This window comes from Oryzias melastigma, linkage group LG1 (genome assembly GCF_002922805.2).
Source record: "Oryzias melastigma strain HK-1 linkage group LG1, ASM292280v2, whole genome shotgun sequence".
In the NCBI taxonomy this organism is placed as follows: Eukaryota; Metazoa; Chordata; class Actinopteri; order Beloniformes; family Adrianichthyidae; genus Oryzias; species Oryzias melastigma.
This window is the reverse complement of record NC_050512.1, coordinates 3,346,525-3,358,395: the sequence shown is the minus strand read 5'-3', so window position 1 is coordinate 3,358,395 and position 11,871 is coordinate 3,346,525. Positions and strand designations below refer to the sequence as shown.

General features: G+C 38.6%; 1 long non-coding RNA gene across 1 annotated transcript; it reads right to left on the bottom strand.

Annotated features, from left to right (window-relative positions):
- Positions 1–400: 400 nt before the first annotated feature.
- LOC112137552 lies at positions 401–5,909 on the bottom strand. The gene is made up of 3 exons (XR_004949824.1): positions 5,010–5,909; positions 1,764–1,863; positions 401–690 (listed from the first exon to the last, which is right to left on the bottom strand). It is a non-coding gene; the product is annotated as an uncharacterized LOC112137552 (long non-coding RNA).
- Positions 5,910–11,871: the final 5,962 nt, after the last annotated feature.

The following is an 11,871-nucleotide window of genomic DNA, read 5'->3' as shown; positions in this document are numbered from 1 at the left end:
CCACACTCAAACCTTTGGGAGCGTGAACGATGATTATGATCAGCAGATTATCACTTTGAGAAGGGACACTCACAGTTGAGTGGATTTATTTGGGAGCCCTCGCCTCTAATGCCTTTACGTTACCAAATCCATGCACAGCAATCTCATGGCAAACGAGTCTGCTCTCAAACACTGGAAATCTTTGTAGATACTTTGGAGAATTTCTGCTGTTTGTGTTGACAGTCATGCTTCGTAATATTAGAGACGTGACCTTCTAAACTAAAAGAATAAAGGACTAAGATAATTACATTTATGGATTGTAGTTTCTATAAATATCTGCAAATAAATAATAGAAAAATAGGTTTTCTTTCAGAGAGATTTTTATTTCTGTTAGCTGAGGTTCCAAAAGGCAAAAACATAGACGTTCTAAATGTACAACATTGAGTGTAAATTTCATATATATATACATATATATAATGTATTCTGTTCCAACAAATAAACAACTAAGCAAACAAAAGTGAATGACACATCTAGATCAGACGCTGAACTCCTGCAGTGAGGGATCTGTGCGTCTGGAGTGAGAAAGCTCAGCTGTGATTCTGGCTGCCAGGAAGTCACACAGCCCCTGAAGAGATGGAGCTCCAGCAGATCCCATTCTCTGCAGACTGCTGCAACTTGGCCTCTCTCTGCTCACGGGTGCTCCAAGCCAGACTGGATAAAGATAAAGATGTTATGATGGATTTAATGGTGGCTATGTTAAAGTTCTTTATTATCTCCCCATGGGCGATAACACTTTTTCAACCACTCCTGCAAGGACAGGCTCTTGCTGAGTGTACGTGGTGAGGGAGTCCATGTTTTCATTGTTCTTGACTGTTTCTCTCATTTCTATTATCTTTGATCCGACTGGTTCCAGCAGATTGTGGCCCAGTCAGTGTCTGTTTTTTTCCTTTTAATTCACTTATAGGGAGGGTTCTCCCCACAGTTGTCCAACTGCATCCTCAGCGGGGGAATGACATCCAAAACTCTGCCAAGTACCATCACTTTTATTGCTATTATTAGAAATTCAGAGGGGTCATTTGGCCTAATTGATTGATCTGAAGGTAAATAACTGAATACTTTGAGGGCCTAATGTTTCTATAATTATTGGGTCAACATCATGGATAAATAGTTTGATAATCTTAAACTTATGGAGTCATTTTGTGCAACTGTTGGTGCAAAGAGAAAATATTTTTTCATGATGGATGTAAACCCTTTTGAGAATGACATGCAGGCTGTCCAAGAGGTGGAAGCCAATAACTATAACACATTAGTTGAAGTGTGTCTACACATAGAGAAGCGTAAACACACTTCTATGAGTCCAGACATGTTGAAAAACAGCAAGAAGATCCTCAACTACCTGTAACCATTTAAACAAGCTGAAGGTTTGGCGCATTTCAAAATGGAGCCTCTTCATTTACAGAAGTGCTGGGTTACTGATTCCTTCACTCTACATGTGACTGATCAATTAAATCTTCTCTCTGAACCAATAGAAAAAGTGGTCACTTTCTTCACAGCCAATCTCGTTTGTTTATCCACATTCCAGACGTGTCCATCAGTTACTATACTGTTTCTTGACATGTGCACCTCCTCCTCCACCTGCTTGTGTTTCTGATCCCAAGTTTCCTGATGTGGCCTCAAGTTCTTTGCCTTCTTTTTCTGTCCGGCCCAGCAGCCATTAGGACTGGTCTGGACACATCTCTAATGCTCACCACAGCCAACGTCAACCCAGTCTCGAGGGTAGTCACTTCTGGGAATTTGCCACCGTTGTTGATGCCCAGACTGGTCTTTCCTCTTCAGCTGTGATCTCAGACACTCTAAACCCCCTGCTTCCAGTGAGCCTTTGGCCTGTGGACAAAACCGTACGATGAAATCCTGCTGCAGAGCTCCACCCAGAAAGCACACAGCTTCCCTCTTCACCACCTTTAACTCTCACATTCTCTGAATGCTCTCTACTCTTTCCACGTGTTACACTGAAGTCCCACTCCAACTATATTTTATTTCTATTGTAAAATTCTTTCCAGTGGTCTTTTAACTATGATTATCATATATTTTTTTAGCCAAAATCAAAAAGCCTGCCATTGTTTAAGACACATTTTCTGCAGAGCAGCAGGAATTCTGTTGGCACAGAAGTTAGCCTCTGGCTAATTTCCCATCAGCCCTTCGTTTACACTTTCTCCATCTTGCTAATCGCACTTCACAAGCCTTAGCTAACATTAGCGTAGCATTAAAACAGGTAAGAAATATCGGAGCTATGCAGCCGTACAGTTTGAGCCAGACTCCAATGAAGCTGCTCTTGGATCGAGGTGTCTGCAAGTGGATGCATCAGAATGGAGCGAAGCAGGGAGTATGTGGCTGGCTGTTGTAGGTCACATCCACAAGCTTTTTACAATGACACATTTTTTGTCTTCTCTATTTTTACAACTATTTTAATAAAGAAATTCTCAGAAATCTCATATCTTAAGCTTAATTTTCTTTATATGTGTCATCCATCATCAGAAAAATGCCACTGGAATGTTAAAAATACCAAAACCAAATTTTTTATCAGAGTGGGTCTTTAAACATTTTGTGATTCTTTCTGGGATGTGTTTTAAATGAACTAATTATTTACTCACAGACCAGCAGCCTATTTGACTGGCTTTTGCTGTTATCTCATCTCACCTCTCACTGATTGGCCTGTCAATCTTCAAAACTCAGCTACAGTTTTGTGATTTGGTTGGTATTTGCCAGTAAACAGGAAGCTTGTAGCACACTCAAAAACTGGCGAGATCACCTTTGTTTCTATTTTTGTATTACTTTACAGTGTTGCCTGGTTGTATTGTGGTTCACCTATTTTGGTTTCTATTTTGTTTGTTTTTTTCAGTGCATCAGGCTCCGCGTCCTGATTGGCTGTTGACCTCATCAATCACTGTTTTGTGTAGCATATCTGCTGTACAGAATGAGCCCAGCTTGCCACATTTACATAAACTTTTGATCACAAGCAGATTTTTGTTTTCATTTACGGAAAATACTGGAATTATATTTATACAAAGGTTTGAACTTTTAAACAAGAGAAAAAGTGTTAAAATTGATAATATTTGTATAGGAAAGTGCATCAAGTGTGTAGTGAAATGGGTTTACAGCCTTAAAACATCTGTAATCCTACTTGCAAATTTACCTATCGCAGGTTATTTTTATAATAAACCAGGGAACACTGTAGTGGAATATTGGCAGACTATAATGATTTATTCATGCCTAGTATCAAAAAGTAGTTAAAATTCAAATTTGTTCGATTAAAGTTTTTAGGCTTCACCACCAGAGGGGAAAGAAATACAGATAAAACAGGGAAAAACTGTCAGGAAGTGTGCGGCCTGAAAACATTCTGTAAAACAGACTCTATATGAAATTGTATTTCTTTGATAAACGAGCACCAACAAGCATAAACTTTTAGCTGGAACCAAGCACTCTCTATCCTTACAAAGACAATAAAATATCAGAGTCACACAAGTAACTTCATAACATCCATAACCCTGTTGATACTTTGGTTTTTCTTCACATATAATAAAGGACAAAGATAAGAGCTGCCAGGAAGGAGACCTAGATGAAGTTAAAAGAGGAGGTTGATAGATGAGGTGAAGGAGGACATGAGACTAGTCATGGAAGTACACAGGATCTGGTTTGATGGAGGTTGTTGAATCTCCATAATGACCCCTAGGAAGGGCAGTCAAAGGACACTGAAGAAGAATGAGAACACGACAGATACAGATGAAGGTTTACTTTTTTAAAAACTCCTGTGAATACGTTGCATGAAGCTCAGCTCTCCTGGTGACAGGATTACCCACAATTCTTTTGACTGCAGTATTATCGGAACGCTGGAAAAGTCAGGAGTGTCTATGTGGCTTTAAAAAGATAGTTGAAAAATTTTGTGAGATAGACATTTGACACACTCAATGCATTTACAAAAAACCTGAATCACTGAATCATTCGTTCATTAGTTTTTCAAACTAAAAAGCAAATAAAAAAGTGAACAGTTTGTTCAAAAATCAATTTCTAAACCAACATGGAATAATGGATAATGGGTCATTTTTTATTTTTCCTTTTTTCTTTCCTTTCATCAATAAATCAAAAATAGAGTAAATGGATAACAAGCGTTCAATTTCAACCCATATATTATTCATTCTTTTTTTTTTCCATTTTCGATTTGAAATTGAAAAACAAATTAAAAAATGATACACGGATTACACGGATGCATGGATCAATCTCCTGGTGTCAATGTAATGTATATCTGTGTGTCATCTGCAAAGTAATAGTGATAAATGCTGTTGTTCTTCATAACCCAGGCCAGTGGGAGCGTGTAAATGTGAAATAAAAGTGGTCCCAGAATAGAGCCTTGGGGAACTCCACATGTAATTTCACTTGGCTGATGTGAAGCTTCAATTCGACACAAAATACTTCTAGTTTTCTAAGTATTATTTAACCATTTTAGTACTGGTTCTGTGAGACTCACCCTGCTTTCCAGTCATGTGAGTAATATAGCGTGGTCAACTTAACCTTGGGGTAAACCAAATTCAACAATGAGATCCAATAACTGTCATATTTCCACTGTTTGTATTCAAACAAAAAGACTTTCAATTGTCTTCATTAAAAATGGAAGGTTTGATATTGGTCAGTAGTTGCTCATTTGTGTCTTGGCCGTCTCTTTTTAGGAGGGGCGATTACAGCTGCTTTCAGTGCTTCTGGGAAAACACTACATTCTGACAGAAAGCAGTTTTAACAGCAATTTCAACAGTAAAACCCACACATGTGGGGAAGAAAAAGAATACCAAATTAGTGTTAGATTTTTAAAGAAAGGAAGGAAATGCAAGCTGGTTTCATAACTACTTCAGTGCAAAATAGTAACACATACCTTTAGATTTTAAAGTAAAAATGAATCAAAGCGTTTCTTAAAAGAACGTTTGGCACTGCACAGAACGTCAGCAGAATACCTTTCCTGCTGCATGTACGGTTCAACCTACATCTCTTTTGTTAAGACTTGAAATGTGTTGCTTTCTTTTCACAGTGACGTTCGGTTCCCCCACACTCCTTAATTTGATGTCATGTTGCTCCATTGTGTGAAGACTGTGGGCTGGGAGCGTCACTTCCTGAAAAACAGATGTTATCTGGATGGCAGGACATGGTTTTATCCTTTCAAAAAACAGTATATATTTAAAGAAACATCATAAAAGTCCAAGCTGTTCCCACTGTTGGCATTGATGGTCCCCCATGTTGTCATCGCTGTTTTCCTAGAATGGTGCAGTGATGACAAAATGTCCATCTTCTTTTTTTGCTGCTTTGTCCTGTTCTCTGCTGTCATCAGGAACCAGGTGGCACAGGGATGTGAAGATCACAAAGGGTAGATCTCTTCTTTTTCTCTTCTCTCCTAAAAAAAAGAAGAAAAGGAAAAAAAACACATATATACTTCACTCAGGCCTTTAACATGCTGTCTTTGGTAGATTGTATCAATGATTTACTATTATCCATAAAGTTTAGTTTCCTCGACTTGTACAATATCTCCATTTTAGGATGCAGTTGACACACTTAAAATATTACTTTAAGAAGGCTGTATTTATCAAATGGTACACAAGCACATTCTATAGATCTAAGTTTAACTTCAGTTGAACAGCAATAATCAGTGTCACCACAGAAATGAGAAACCCATTAAAACCCTCTTTAAAGTACTTATATTTACACCAGCTGACAATATTTAGCCTATTTAGTCAAATTCTCTACATATAATCAATAGTTTACATTGAACAGGGTTCAGTCCACATTTGTATCCACTAAGTGGTCACCCACATTCCTGCAATTGAATGGCTGAGGTTTGTGTTAGTACATCCTCTTGTGTAATGGCTGTTTTGTTTCTCCAATGAACAGCTCCGACCGTTCCTCACTGCTCTGAACTGCAAAGATAACATGACTTCTATTTTTCTTTGGCTATGGGGTCTTTGAGGTAAACCAGTTTGTGTCTTGTGGTGCATTCACACCGAATGCGGCCAGCGCGGCGGAGGCGTCAAGTTTAAATATTGAGTCCATGGGAAAGACGTGATCTGGCACGGTGTAATGACTGTGCCAGAGCTTGACGCGCTGCGTCTGTTGTGTCTTTGAATAAGTAGTGGAAACACTACAGTACAAACACATCATCTCAGGAAGCTAAAATATTTTGTCATTTCAAATATGCAAACTGATATGAAAGGTTGTTTTTTATTGTTCTTTCTTAAGCTTAAACTGTGTGAAGGAAAACTTCCCAGCAACAGTTACTATGCCTACAAGACTGCCAGATATTCGTCAGCGGAGCAGACTCACCAGCAGAAGTTCAGGAAGATTCCGCATAGAGATCAGATCTGGGAGAGAGTGCATGATGGATGCACCTGAATCATTGAAATCATTGACTGAGTGATGAAAGAAATTGTTTGATCCATGTTGAAAGAAGAAGCAGAAAGAGACCTGCACTGAACACCCAGTCAGGCCAGACGTTTCAGGGCAGAGATAAGAGCAGATCAAGGTGTGCTGTCTACATGCTTGCATCATGTTCGAGGCAACTACATTTAAATCTAGTCTCACAGTTTACTTGTGTGCACAGTGGATTTGTGTTGCAAACTAGCAAAGTAGGAGAGGAGGGTGAACCATATGCCAGACCATATGTGTCTGCAGGGTTTCTGCTGTCTGCCTAAGGAAAAGTAAACATGTCTGAAACACACAAACACACTCACACTTACAGCAAGCCAAGATCCCTCCGTTGATGAGACAATTTGATGAATCCTCTCTTGCCAGAGAGGTCAGGAGGGGAGAAATAGCCAAAGGCTAACAATGTACTGTCTTCCAATTACAAGAAGGCCTTGCATCAATGTGCGTTTCACAACAACAGACATTCACACGATCAACACACACACAAAAACCAAAAATACTCCCAATCATTTGCATTTTTAAATCAATGCAACACAAATGACTGCAGCAGGAGAACAACCGAATCACCAAATTATATTGAAAAAGAGTTAAAATAATGAAACAAACAACGCATTCTTAATTGATCTTATACAAGTATGTTGGATTGTTTTTCGTCTTTTCTTATTGTGCTTTGAAGGTCAGGAACGACTGCTCCATCATTTCCTTGAAGGAGTTGTTGTCAGTTGTTTTTGCTGAAAAAAATGTTTGGCTTGTTTCTAATAAATATGTCAAGAGGCTAAAGTTTTTCCCAGTTACTTTCTCTTTTCATCTAAGTTTGTTGCTAAAAACTAGCTTAAAAAAAGAGTAAACATTCAAATAATACATTTTTCCACAGATACCTTGAGTGGTCCAAATTCTTTTTGGCAAAAAATGAATTTTTATATCACCAGAGTTCTGGTACACACCTCTTGGCTGCACTGCCCTTTTCTCAGGAAATTAAAAGCTACTAATACCATTAGAGATGTAATTAAAATATTTGGTGATTTGTCACCTTACATCTGCAGTTTTGAATGGTTTGTGCTGGTATAAATAATTATTCAAAGAATGTTTTCGGGTTTGGGTTTGTACACACCACGATGCTTCTTTGATAAAATACAGCTCTTGCAACAAACACTCCAGCATGTGTCCCCAAAATTAACGATAGCTTTATCACCTTAGCTCTTATCACCAGAGTCCCATGTGTGACAAAGATCTAACACCACTTAGAAAAGATATTGTTTTAACTGAAAAACGATTTTGTAATGTTTAGGGCTGATAAAAGGTCTTTTAAAGTCAGTAAATACTTGTTTCTTCTGGATTTAAAATTATTTTAAGCTAACTGCACCTTAGCGACAAATCCTCAGGCGAAAGAAGAAAAAGTAATCCTATTTTTTGTTTAAAAAGTATATTCTATCATGGCTATCTTCTAATCTAACCAATAGAACTTTTGCCATGTTCACTAATGGTGAACCCAATGGTGTACCACAAGGCTCAATGCTAGGCCCAATTGGGTTCCTGCTTCACATCTACACCCTTGGCCACATTATAAATAGTTAAAAAATGTTCATACCATTTATATGCAGATTATATTGAGCTTTGCTGCTCCTTTACTAAGATATACACAATTCAACAACCTTTGAACTGTGTCTCTTTGATTTATTTTATTTCAGGCAACAAAAAACAAGTATAATGCATGTGAAAAAAAATCATTCTCAAAATCATTATCAGGATAACTAGGAATGAATGACACGCTAGCGGTCTACACCACTCATGCACCGGGAAAACAAACCACAGTGGGAGCGAGGCTTAACTGAGTGGAAACACTCGCCAGAGTTAACTAGTCCATACTGTACCACTCCTCCAGTACCGGACCGCTTAGTGGAAAGAGGCTTTAGAGGTACCTGTGGACTGATGGAGGGTGTGCTCCCCCATCTCACCCATAACACCTCATGTAATATGTCTTTGTATGTATTGTGCTTCTGTGTTTTAAATTGAGTAACTTTTTTGCTTGTATCCAGACACTGTGTGCAGTATGGAGATTTGACTTTTATTTTTACCACCAATGACCTTGCCCCCTCTCTTGTGGCCCTTCTACACACATGGTAAGTACGTAGCTCCTGTTGTGGGCTGCTTCTGCAGTCAACCTTGAACTGTTTGTGTGTACTACTCTGTCTGTCTTGTTGTACTGGAAAATAACAGTGAATTTCCCTCAGGATTAATAAAGTATGGTAATTTGACACAAACAGGTTGAATAAAACAAAAACTTGATTATTGAGATTTAGCCAAAACTGAGAATGCTATTTAACCAAGTGACATACAAAAAAGCAACTAGGGCATTTAGCATGGCATAAGGACTGTCTGAGTAAATTCTGATGATAATTGAGGGATTTATAAATCTCTGTACAGCTTGGTTAAGGTAATTAGGCTTAAAAGGCCATTAGCTGTGAACCCCCAAATGTACAGCCCTGACTTTAGTGCGACATGAATAAGCTGGCATCAAGTTTGGGTTGCAGAGTGTTTTGTCAAATCCAAAAACGGCTTTAATCCCTCATTTCTGAACAGCAAAAAGCTTTGCAGAAAATCCAGTAAAATGTATATTTTAACAAAAACATTTCTGAGAAGGATGGATTATTTCAAGAATAAAACTCATTACATCCTCTGGCAATCACTGATGACTTTATTAAATATTTTTGATACATTAGGCAAGACCTTTCACGCTGCTGCCTGAAGGTGCATTCACATGGAACGCGATTTTCATGCCCCGCCCCTCTTTCGTCACACAACAACTTTGCTGTTTGTCGCCTGTAAAAAAATGTGTTTCTGAGCTTGACACTTGGGAAGTACTATGTTTTAGGATGATCACTATAAGGAACGGTGTCTCTGGATATCATGTATGGAAGACACAGATGATGTTAAGAAATAGGGTTTAGTGTATTACTTAATGAGTTCAACATAAACATTGGTAATTCTCCATGTATGGATTTATATAATTATTTAGGATTTCCCGGTACAGGGAGCTGTGTCTGCATGACAGCTGCTTCCATGGTGTTTCTGTGTCTCTGTGGCTGAGCTTGAAAGCTCTCTGTCTCATTATAACTCTCTGACTTTTATTTTGACAGCACCACATTGAGGAAACGAGAGGGGAGTCATCAGCCTCTCCCTCCTTCTCAATCAAGGTGCAGGAAGAAATCAAACACAACAGCACAAAATAAACAAATGCAAACATTGTTAAACTGCCAGACGACAAAACACATAAATGAAAACACAAACTTAAACCCAATTACAACTAGACAGGAAAAAGAAATGGTAACCCGTAATTCCCTGTGGTGCCAGACCCGACAGCAGACCCAACGTGCCTGTGACCAACACCATCGTCGTTCTAGACAATCTCTTCGCCTTTTCTATCATAGCGGACGGGTTCAAATAAGACCGGTGACGGGGTGAACACAAGCACGTACAGCGCTCGAATGTCTGGCTGTATTTCATCACAGAAGTTGGTGCGTCACATCACATCAATAAAAAAACAAAGGTCTCCTGCTTTTCCTGTCTCTCGGGTCAATGTGGAACAGCCTTTAAACTCAGTCACAGAGAGACAGAAACAGCGGAAGAGGCTGTCATCCAGTCACGCCCCCCCGAGTTTGAGTAAAACTCCGGTAACTCCTCAGATTAACTCAGGATCACATGTTTGATAGGGCGCGAACAGCGAATTTGCCGCGCAGTGAAAGAGGGGCGGGCCACCGGTTTGCAGCTCGGAGGTTGGGGAACCCTGATTTAATCGGAACAGTCAGCATGTCAAAAAATGACACTCAAAATATCAATTTTTTTGACTCGGAGGTTTTAACCATGCGCCATTATGTGACTTGGGAATGAAAATGTGTTGATTTGGGAAGATGTAGGCATTTTTTTTATTACTGAAGTACCGAAATTGGCATCTATTAGGAACTGAAACCAAAAAAAAAGCTTTGGCACTGGAACCACAAAAAACACAGTCGGTGCCCAAACCTAGCTCCGCCGCAGGAGTGAAAACCAGGGATCTGTCCAGAGCAAAAACATTTATTTATGCATTTATTTATTTTTATTTAGTAGTTTATTTGACAGGGACAAAGTGCAAAAACATTAAATAAGCTTCACAACAGATTATAGCCGAAGCTAGTTTCCATTTTTTGTCTACAAGCAAGTAAAAATCAATACAATACTTCAAGTTTCTCAGCCACTTGAGTCATGTTTTCACCATGTGTAGAAATGACTGTATCATCAGCATATTTTTGAACAGAGACATTGGAACAAAGTGAAGGAAAATCATTTATCTGAAGGGAAATTAGCAGAGGTCCTAGAATAGATCTTTGCAGAACACCGATGTACAAATGGAGATAATCATTCAATTTGACTGACTGTACTCTATCAGACATGTTACATGAGTAACAAGAGACCTCACCTGTGGCATTCCGTTTGGTTCAGTATAAAAATTACTAATCTTATTTATAAGGTTTTTTTTTATCATTTAAAATAAAGGCAATGTTATTTGCCAAAAATCTTTTTTTCTCTATCAGCTGCTCTCTTGTCTGCCTACATCTAACATTGACTTTTCATCCTCTTTGCTCACACCAACCTTTCTCGTGTTCAACTTGACTACATCCATGAACTTCCTCTTTGGTTTTTGTTTGCCGCCTTTCCTGGCAGCTCCATGAAAACCAACACAATCAATGTCCCTCCACTCAACATGTTCAAACTACAAATATTATACAAATATACAAAACATCCATCCTCACTTATTTATTTGTATTAATATTTTGTTTTTTTAACAAATTATTTTCTCCTAAAGTGTTTTTTGTCTTTAACATTGAACAATGCCAATCCAGCGTGTACATATCAGCACTTAACAAGCCCTAATGAGCCTCAAGATCCTTAATGATCACATAAACTTTTGATGAGATGCTGATTGTCAAGATGCTAAACCCATGCGAATGAAAGTTTACCACTTGTCTTTGAGGGAGTTTGTGAAACAGATGGTGTGGATTCGGGGTAGAATCAGTTTTTATTTTTTTTAATTGGTATATTCAACATTCTGAGTATACGTGTGCCGGTCTCTTAGCCTTCACTGCAGACTTACAGGAAAAACCTTTTTCACGAGAGACATTGAATGTTAATGTCTCGTAAATCTTTAAAAGTGATGTCATTTAGTCATTCACACATTTCCATTAATTTTCAATATGGATTCATGGAGACATGTGTAAAAGTGAGTTTAAAATGTTCCATTTACAAGAGAGGCTGGACTGCAACTTAAGTTTGTCCATCTTTAATCATGATCCACTGAATTCTTTACAGGGTCAAAGGGTTTCTGGAGCCCAACCGAGCTACAACAAGGAGAGGGGGAGGATGCACTCTGAACAGGACACCAGTTCACCGCAGGGCCAA